Genomic DNA, 10,488 nt, shown 5'->3' on the forward strand with positions numbered 1-10,488 from the left:
AGGTGGTTCACACATGAGATCAATGGTGAGGAGCATATGCGGTGGTGGTGAGCAAAGTACGATCAGCATGTTACTGTGGATGTAAACTGGACAAGAGTTGTGAAGGAGAAAGAGAGCTGATATCAATACAGTTAGATATATTTACAATGAAGATTGTTCAAGTATCTCAGTTGTGACTTGCTGGGATCAGGAAAGGGTGTTTTCCCCATTTTGGAAAAGGTGTGTGTGTAGTCTTGAGGCATGTGCAATGGAGAGTGTGTGACATGGCCTTGTTTCCTGTGGTGGATGGGTTTTGCTGGCAGAATAATACTGTACACACACACTGTTCCTCTCCCTTAGAACAGGGTCTACCAGCCAGCGTGGCTTATCCTCAGCCCCCATGCAGTCTAGCTTTAAACTGGGGGTGGCTAATTTGAGCCATTAGTCTTAATGGCTAAAAATGGAAACTTGGACTTACTGAGAAACGGTTTTTCTGGTCAGGGAGGAAAGGGTTAACTTCCGCTTCTGTAGAAGGCAATCACATCAAAGTTGTGTCCCACAGGAAGCGGAGGATGAGCTTGGTAGCCCCATCGAGAGCATCTGGGTTAAAATAAATGCAGCAAAGAATAAAAGGAACATGGTAGTCGGAGTCTACTACCGGCCACCCAATCAAGGAGAAGACGGGGATGAAACTTTTGAAAATCAAATTGCCAAGGTTTCAAGGAAGCATGATGTAGTAGTAATGGGGGACTTCCAATATTTGTTGGGAGACAAATTCTGGAAAATATGGCCCCTCCAAGAGATTCCTGACTTGTGTTGCGGATAACTTCCTCCTACAGAAAGTGGAGGAAGGAACTAGAGGATCGGCTATCCTTGACTTGATCCTAACCAACAGAGATGACTTAGTGGATCAAGTAGCAGTTACGGGAACTCTGGGGGGAAAGTGATGATGTTATTCTTGAGTTCCTGGTTCTAAAGGAAGCAAAAGCCAAGTATAGCCAAATGTTTACCCTGGATTTTAAGAAAGCCGATTTTAATACACTCAGAACAATGATAAGTAAGGTTCCATGGCAAGTGACTCTAATGAGAAAAGGAGTCCAAGATGGGTGGGAGTTTTTAAAAAAGGAAATTCTCAAGACACAATTACAAACAATTCCAACAAGAAGAAAAGGCGGAAGACAACAGAAGAATCCAATGTGGCTTCACAAAAAGCTTAGGGATGACCTAAAAAAAAAAAAAAGCACACACATAGGAAGTGGAAGGAAGGCCAGGCTACAAAGGACGAGTACAGGCAGGTAGCACAGAATTGCAGGGATGGCATTAGGAAGGCTAAAGCTGAGAACAAGCTGAGGTTAGGAAGGGATGCTAAAAGCAACAAAAAGGCTTTCTTCAGATACATGCATAGTAAAAGACAGAGGAAAGAAATGGGGGTTCAGCTATTAAATAAGGATGGCAAAATGATAACAGATGACAAGGAAAAGGCAGAAGTGCTCAATTCCTACCTTGGCTCAGTCTTTTCCCAAAAGAGGGTCTGTGAGCCCCCTGGCAAAGGCGAAGTACAGGCTGAAGGGGCAGGATTGCAGCTTCAGATCAATAGGCATATGGTCAAGGAACACCAAATTACTTTGAATGAGTTCAGATTTCCAGTGCCAGATGAACTGCATCCTAGAGTAATAAAGGAACTGGCAGAAGAATTCTCAGAACCGCTGTCTATTCTCTTTGAGAAATCATGGAGGACAGGTGAAGTGCCAGAGGATTGGAGGGGGGCTAATGTCCCTCTCTTCAAAAAGGAGGAACCTGGGAACTACAGACCAGTCAGTCTGACATCAATCCTTGGGAAAATTCTGAAGCAGATGATAAAGCAATCCATCTGTAAGCACCTTGAAAACAAAGCAGTGATTACTCGAAGCCAACATGGATTCGGCAAGAAAAAATCCTGCCAGATGAATCTGATCTCATTTTTTGATCAAGTAACCTCCCTTGTGGACTGGGGGAACACTGTGGACATAATATACCTCGACTTCAGCAAAGCTTTTGACAAAGTGCCCCATGATCTCCTGATGAGCAAACTAGCTCAAAGTGGGCTACATGAAACAATGATCAGGTGGATCCACAGTTGGCTACAAGATCAGACTCAAAGAGTGCTGATCAATGGGATCTTCTCAAACTGGGGAGGGGTAACGCGTGGGGTACCGCAGGGCTCAGTCCTGGGTCCAGTGCTCTTCAACATTTTTATTAATGACTTGGAGGAGGAGGTGCAGGGAATGCTGATCAGATTTGCAGATGACACAAAATTGGGCGGGATAGCTAATACTTTGGAAGATAGAAAAAAAATTCAAAGTGATCTTGATAGGCTCGTGTGCTGGGCAGAAAACAACAGAATGACATTTAATAGGGATAAATGCCAAGTTCTGCACCTAGGAAAAAGAAACCAAAAGCACAGTTACAAGATGGGGAATACTTGGCTCAAAAATACTACAAACGAGAAGGACCTTGGAATTGTTGTCGATCACAAGCTGAATATTGGCCAACAAGGTGATGTGGTTGCAAAAAAGGCAAATGCTGTTTCGGGCTGCATTAGTAGAAGTATAGCTTCCAAACCCTGGGAAGTACTAGTTTCCCTCTACTCAGCAGTGGTTAGGCCTCATCTGGAGTACTGTGTCCAGTTCTGGGCACCGCACTTTAAGAAGGATGCAGACAAGCTGGGGAGGGTTCAGACGAGGGCAACAAAAATGATCAGGGGACTGGAAACAAAGCCTTATGAGGAGAGACTGAAAGAACTGGGCCTGTTTAGCCTTGAGAAGACTGAGGGGAGATATGATAGGGCTGTTGAAGTACTTGAAAGGTTGTCACAGAGAGGAAGGCCAGGATCTCTTCTCCATCATCCCAGAGTGCAGGACATGGAATAATGGGCTCAAGTTACAGGAAGCCAGATTCCGGCTGAACATCAGGAAAAGCCTCCTGCCTGTTAGAGCAATATGACAATTGAACCAATGACCTAGGGAGGTGGTGGGCTCTCCCATACTGGAGGCATTCAAGATGAAGCTGGACAGCCATCTGTCAGGGATGCTTTGACTTGGATTCCTGCATTGAGCAGGGGGTTTGACTCGGTGGTCTTATAGGCCCCTTCCAACCCTACCATTCTATTCTACTATTCTATGAGGAACCACCTCTCATTCGCAGGACTTGCTGCACAAAGCAGAAGAACTTAAACATTGTAACACTTATTTATTTACAATGTTTATATACCGCTCCATATCTAGGACAGATTTCAGAGGGGCGAACACAAAAGATAAAACAGTAAAAGCATAAAAAGACTGAAACACCACATTAAACACAATGACAATAAACACCGTAACTGGTCATTTAAGGAGTGACTCCTTAATTGTGCTGTTTTCAGGAAGCGCTGGAATCAGTGCAGTATTGGTGCCTGCCAGTCCTCCAGGGGCAGGGAATTCCAAAGAAGGCTGCAGTGCTGAAGGCTCTTCTCCTGGTGAACTCCAATTGGACCATAAGTCCACCAGGAGCAAGCTCTCCAACGACCTCAATGACCAGGCAGGTTGGTAAGGGAGAAGGTGCTCTCTCAGGTATCCTGGTCCCAAGTTCTTTAGGGCTTTGTACACAAGTACTAAAACCTTAAACCTGGGCCGGTAGTGAATAGGCAACCAGTGGAGTTCCCTCAGCAAAGGAGTTACATGCTGGAAAGGGGCAGTTCCTGACAAGAGCCAAGCTGCTGCATTCTGCAGTAGCTCCAGCTTTGGGAGCAGCCTTAAGGGCAACCCCACATAGAGTGCATTGCAGTAATCTAGTCTTGAGGTTACTAGCGCCTGTACCACCATGGCCAAGCTATCTCTCCACAGGAGATACCTTGGTTGGCAAACCAGCCAAAGCTGGTAAAAGGCACTCTGAGCCACTGTGGACACTTGGGCTTCCAGCAACAGTGATGGATCTAGGAGTACCCCCAACCTACAGACCTGATGTTTCAGAGGGAGTGCAACCCCATCCAGAACAGGCAGCGAGCCTATCTCCCAGACTTGGGAACCAATCACCCAGAGAGCTTCCGTCTTGCCAGGATTCAGTTTCAGTTTATTGGCCCTCATCCTGCCCATTACTGAGTTCAGGCAGTGGTCCAGTACCTGCACAGCCTCTCCTGATTCAAATGTCACTGGGAGACAGAACTGTGTGTCAGCAGCATACTGATGGCACTTGGCTCCAAATCCCCTAATGACTGCTCCCAGCGACTTTATATAGATGTTAAATAACATTGGGGACAAGATGGTACCCTGTAGAACCCTGTAAGTCAATTGCCAAGGGGCCGAGGAATAGTCACCTAATGTTACTCTCTAAATCAGTCCCGTAGGTAGGAACGTTACCACTGTAACACAGCGCCTCTGAAACCCATCCCACGGAGTCAATCCAGGATATTATGGTCAATGGTATCAAAAGCCCATGAGAGATTGAGCAAAATTAACAGGGTTGCACTCCCCCTGTCCCTCTCTTAATAAAGGTCATCCATCAGGGCAACCAAGGCTGATTCAGCCTTGATTACTTCAAAGTAACTGCTAGAACTAAATTAACCATTGTAACGTAGATTGAATAAGAGAGGGAATTGAGCAGAATTGCTAAGTGGGGGTGTTCTGCTCAACTGCAAAGTAGCACAACCCCCCACCACCCGTAACAAGAAAAGCTCCCCTCTATTTATGTGTGTGACACAGGAAGGGAGTCCCTGTTCCACACCTGGCTGACCAGAACACCACTTCATGGTAAGTCCAACTTTCCATTCTCGGTCAGCACAGGAGTGGAGCAGGGAGGAAAGGGATATACTAAAGCCATATCCCAGGTAGGATGGGTCAAGATTATAAGACCTGTTGTAGGACTCAACATCCAAAGGATGCCTCGGCAGAAGCAAACGTGTTAATTTTATAGTGGCGTATGAATGTGGAAGGTAAAGACCAGGTAGCTGCTTTACAAATGTCTTCCAGCAGTGTATTGGTTTGTAGGACAGCTGTGGATGCTGCACTTCTGACCGAGTGTGCTGCAATACCTACTGGAGACTCCCAATAGTGTGAAGAGAATGCCAGTGCTATGTATTCCCTTACCCATCTGCTTAGGGTGGAACGTGCGACTTTTCCCTGGGTTCCTGACTTGTAAGAGACAAAAAGTGCCTCTACATCATGACTCCACGGTGTGAACTTCAAGTAAATCCTCAGAGCTCTGCACATGTCTAACTTGTGCCAAATCTTTTCCTTCGGATGAGAAGGGTTTGGGCAGAAATCAGGCAAGACAATTTCCTGAATGCAATGAAAAGTGGAGTTCACCTTTGGCATGAATCCCAGGTCAGGTCTTGAAACTACCCCATCCTGTGGGAAAGAACAAAGATCCTTGTGTATAGACAATGTGCCTACCTGCCTGGCTGAGTTGAACACAACTAGGAAGAGTACTTCCAGGTGAGAACATGCAGAGGGATCTTGCAGAATGGTTCAAAAGGTGTCAGTGCCTTGAGGACCTTTGTCAGATCCCAGGAGGGGAAATGGTGATCCACTGGTGGAGAAATTAGGGTTGCTTCCCGCAGGAAGCATTTGACTTGCAGGGGAGGAGATTGTTGGGCACCTAGGTGGATCACCGTGCCCAATGCTGTTGCTTGTCTCTTGAGCATGGCTGGTGCCAGACCTTTCTCCAAACCCTCCTGAAGGAAATTGAGGACCTCTGCAACTGAGACTCTCTCCAGAATCCGGCTGTGTCACTTGCACCGCCAACGGAACACCTTCCATGTCAGCTCATATATCTTAGATGTTGATTACCTTCGTGATGCATTTCCTTGTGTGACAGGCCATCTTTTAGGAGTTGCTCCCTCTCAAGTTCCATGCATAGAGTTGTAACCACTTGACATCTGGATGGAGGATCAGCCCCTGGAAGATTAGATCTGGTCATGCTGGCAGTCTCCAGGGAGGGGACAGACTGAGGCTCACCAAGTCTGAGAACCAGGACATCCTGGGCCACTGCAGAGCAGTCATTAACACCTCTGCTCCCAGAAGCCTGATCTTGTGTAGCATTCTCGTGATCAAGGGGAACAGTGGGAAAGCATATAGGAGACCCGTTGGCCAAAGTGAATGGAGGATGTCCGTCATGACAGCCTGAAGAACCTGATAGGGACAGAAATCATTTAACCTGTGTGTTTTCTTTTGTGGCAAATAGGTCTATGTTTGGGACACCCCAGCGTTGGGTTAGGAGCCAAAATACCTGGGGATGTAAGTGTCAGGATTGAGCCCAAGCCCTGTGTTTTGGTTTCAGACTCTGATTCAGGTTCGGAGATGGAGTTAGAAGAAGCCCAGCAGAGACCAAGTGTGGGGAGGAAATTCCCCAGGACTCCCCAAGAGCCAGCAAAGAACCTTCCCAGGGGCTTATCAAAGAGGAGGGCCAAGCTCAGAAACTCTTCCCTCCTCTCTGTGGGAACCCAAAGTCTGTCAGAGAGGGAGGGAACTTTGGGATTGACAGATGCCAGAGCTTGCCAGTGTGTTAAGCAGACAGAATTGAGAGGAGGAGGTGGGAGGCGTTACATCAGATCGGCTGCCTGTCAGAAGTTGGGTCAGGAGGATCCTCCATGAAGGCAGGAGCTCAGAAAAAGCCAGCTGAGCACGGTGGAAAGCCCGTCCATAGCCAAAGGACAACTGCCTTGCTTTCAGTACCTTCCTTAATCAAAGCACTATTTAGCTAATTAAGCCCTGAAAACAGCTCCCAGACTCTATAGTCGCTTTAGGTGTGAAGAAGTACTATTAAGGCAATAAAGGAGTTTGTAGATTGCACAGTGAGTCTCGGTTGCCTTACTTCTTCGTGGGCGGGCTTAGAATCCACAACAGTAGGGCCCGCTTGCCCTAATCCACTTTCTATGTGCTTAGCTAATCTGCTTGTATGCTGAGTGTTTCCTGTATGTACTCTGCTGTGATTGAGGCCAAATTCTTTTCCGCCCAGGAGAGAAGTTGTACAGCCTCCTGTAAGTTGCTGGATCTTGTCCCATCGCCGTGTGGCATGTGGGCTTTTGCAGTCATGCTGTCTATGCATATTAGGACAAGTGTCTCGATAATCCTGAAAAAGCTAGGAGAGCAAGCCATATGGCCCTCAACTCCAGCCACTTGACGGGTTGCGCTTTCTCTCCCTGTGACCAGGAGCCCTGTGCGAACTGTGTGAGACAGTGTGCTCCCGAACCCCTCAGGCTGGCATCTGGCATCACTTGGATCCAGCATGGTTCCTCTAGATGATCGCCTTGAGACAAGTTCTTCCAGTGTGACCACAAAGAGAGGGAGCTGGCAACTTCTGGTGGTAGGGTGAGCCTTATATGCTTTCTCAACGTTTGGTCCTGAAATTTGAGGAGAAACCATTGTAGTCTCCTGGAGTGGAACCTCCCAGAGCACTGAATTGATGGCTGCGATCATCAAACCCTGAAGGCATGCCAGGCTCATGAGGGTGCAGCTGCTTGACAGTCTCATGGAGGCTTCAGTGTCCAAAATGTTTGTCATCTATTCCCAATAGAAAAATTTTCTTCTGTAGGGTGTCCAAAATCACATCTAAGGCTTACAGATGCTGTGTTGGTGATAGGTGATGCTTGGACATGTACACTATAAAACGATGGTCTGACGGACACGTCAGGGTTTTCCTTAGGTCCTCCTTCGCCCACTGGTGAGTTGGCGGTCTGATGAGTAGATCATCTAAATAAAGGTAAACGTGAATTCCCTGGACCCTGAGGTGTGCCACAAGGGCCTCTATGATTTTTGTGAACATCCGGGGAGCGGAGGAAAATCCAAAAGGAAGAGCCTGGTACCAATACTGGTTTGTGCCGTACTGGAAACATAGTGCCTGTGGGCTGGCCTGATTGGCACATGTGGATACGCCTCTTGTCAGGTCGATGGACATTAGGAAGTCCTCAGGTTACACTGCTTCCATGATAGTCCTGAGTGTTTCCATTTTGAATATTTTCACTGTCAAAACTTGGTTGAGGAACTTCAGGTCTAAAATTGCTCTCCAGTCTTTGTTTCTCTTCTTTGGCACAATGAAAAATATTGAGAAAATGTCTGAGGACCTTTCGGAAGAAGGCATGGGTTCTACGGCACTGATGTCGATGATATGTTGAATCACAGTGACAACCCTTTGATGTTTTACTGAATTGTGGGAGTATGGAGAAATTGGGAACTACTCTAGTGGTTGAGATTTGAATTCCAGCACATAACTGTGCTCATGAAAACAGCCAGGCTTGCAGGAAGATGTAGTCTGCCCCTTGTAGGACTATGTCTGACGTCAGATGGTAGATGGTTTGTGGTGTTGCTTACTTCCACGGCTGCCCCATTGTGCTGTGGGCTTGTTAAACTGATGGCCTGACCAGAGGGCCTTTTACTGTCGCTGGTACTGATATGGTGCAGTGAAAGAGCAGTTACAAAAGGACTGCAGAGCTTTGTTCCCTTGCTTAGCAGCATCCTTCTTTGTCACAGATGGTAAAGCTTTCTTCGGTTCCTTTGTCTCAATTAGTAAGGGATATAGATTCTCCAAGAAGTTTTCCTTGTTTAAAAGGTTTGAGAGAGAGGTTAGGCTTAGATTGTAAGTCTGCTTGCCACTGACATAATCAGAGGGTTCAGCACGCCGCCACCCCTGCAGCCATGGCCAAATATTGGAGGCCATGTACCGAATAATCTGCCAAGAACTCAGCTGCCCTGGCCAGTTTATGGAATCCTTCTCTAGGGTGCTTTGAGTGGGATGGCACCTCAAGAATTAAGGACCATGCCCACATAACTGATGCCTTTGCAATTATAGAGTTCGCAGTAGCAGCATGGATAGCCAGCGCTGTTGCCTCATGGAGTTGCTTCAAGGCCGTGTCCGCCTTGCGATCACCTGAATCAGACAGGGATTCTCTGCCCTCTGGTGACAAAAGCCCTTGAGGTCAATGCCACTTACAGTATCATCCACTGGCAGTACCTGTAGGGATTCCATAGTTTGAGCAGGGAGGTTATAGAATTTTTAATGGAAATTATGTCCTGTTCTGGCTCCCCCAGATCGTTCCATTCTCCTTGTATAATGTTATTAAATGAACAAGGAAATGGTATGACTGGGGCTAAAAGTGAATCCTGGGAAAAACCTCAGCCACTCCCAGCAGGTCCTCATCAACTGCCTCATTTTCAGCTGGAGCTGGGGGCAGAACCTTTAAGTCTTTATGGGTTTGGCCAAAATAACTGGAAAAAACTGGGCTGAACGGTCTGCGCTGGGAGGGAGCAAAGCAAGGGGTGTCCCCTTCGGAAAGTTCCCCTTCTCCTTGCTCAGAGCCTACTTTAGACCCTTGCTCACTATCACAAACAGACCCCAAAGGATCCCCTCTACCAGAAGGAAACACGTGTTCCCAATGTTGTGCGCGTCACTCCAGAGTGTCCCTGGGCTTCTCTGGTAGTGAACTAGTGGTAGAGAGCTGGGGCAGAGGGGGTGGTGCGGTCTTATGCGCTGATTAGCCCCGTGACAACCGCTGGTGGCTGTGCTTGCTTTCTTGTACAACCTTCCCTCCTTTTTGTGACTAGCTGGTGAAGTAGAGGCCTGAGCATGATGGAACAGTGCCCTCTATCAGGCTTTGCTGAGCCCCAGACATGGTTGCTGCTGCCATCGCCAGTGTAGAGAGATTTCCCCCACATTTATTTTTATTTATTATTAAATTTATTAATCGCCGATCTGGCTGGTCACCCAGCCACTCTGGGTGATGTACAGCGTATAATAAAACAGTTTAAAACAAAATTCTACAATAAAAATGTTTTCTAAAATACCCTAACCCACCCCAAATGCCTGCCTGAACAACCACGTTTTTAATGCACGACGGAAGCTCATTAAAGAGGGGGCATGGCGGAATTCCCTAGGGAAGGAGTTCCACAGAGTGGGGGCCACCACAGAAAAAGCCCTCTCCCTTGTCCTCACCAGTCTAGCTGTCCTGGCTGATGGGACAGAGAGAAGGCCATCCAAGGCTGATCTTGTTAAGCGGCCTGTCTGGTGTTGCTGGAGGCACTCCTTAAGATAGGCTGGGCCGGAACCATATAGGGTTTTAAAGGTCAAAGCCAACACCTTGAATTTGGCCCAGAAAACTGGTAATCAGTGCAACTCCTTCAGCACTGAAGTGATATGATCTTGCCGGTGGCTGCCTTTAATCAGGCGAGCTGCCGCGTTCTGTACCAGCTGCAGCTTCCGAACCGTCTTCAAGGGTAACCCCACGTAGGTGGGAGACCCCTCTCCCACCTGCACCATAACTTGCCACATCCAAATGAGTGATATGAGGGTGGGTGTCACCAACTCCATAGAGATGAAGCATCTGGAGTGGCGGCAGAGGCAGGCTTGGCTGGCTGGAGCCTGGTGTGCGATTACAACTAGTGATATTAGGGGGCGGCCCCTCCTTCAATGAGGAAAAATGCTGAGACCCAGTAGGACCATGGTCATGAAGCACGTCCTAAGCCCTCAAACCACATGCTGGGTTAGGGCTCCCACGGGCAATAG

At 47.5% G+C, this 10,488-nt stretch overlaps 1 protein-coding gene across 8 annotated transcripts in view; it reads left to right on the forward strand.

The window, feature by feature from the left end:
- Positions 1 to 10,488, forward strand: part of PLEKHH3 (pleckstrin homology, MyTH4 and FERM domain containing H3) — a 36,822-nt gene that overhangs the window by 24,815 nt on the left and 1,519 nt on the right. For 2 of the 8 annotated variants that reach the window (XR_014792217.1, XR_014792216.1), the window contains exon 12: positions 7,143 to 7,301. The exons of 5 other annotated variants lie outside the window; for them this stretch is intronic. The gene's annotated coding sequence lies outside the window, so the exon portion shown is untranslated. The remainder of the gene's footprint in view (positions 1 to 7,142; positions 7,302 to 10,488) is intronic. One more of the 8 variants, XR_014792215.1, reaches the window with a different exon arrangement.

The sequence above is a fragment of the Heloderma suspectum genome, chromosome 5, assembly GCF_057233095.1.
Source record: "Heloderma suspectum isolate Gila_16-S chromosome 5, 16-S_ref, whole genome shotgun sequence".
Taxonomy (NCBI): domain Eukaryota; kingdom Metazoa; phylum Chordata; class Lepidosauria; order Squamata; family Helodermatidae; genus Heloderma; species Heloderma suspectum.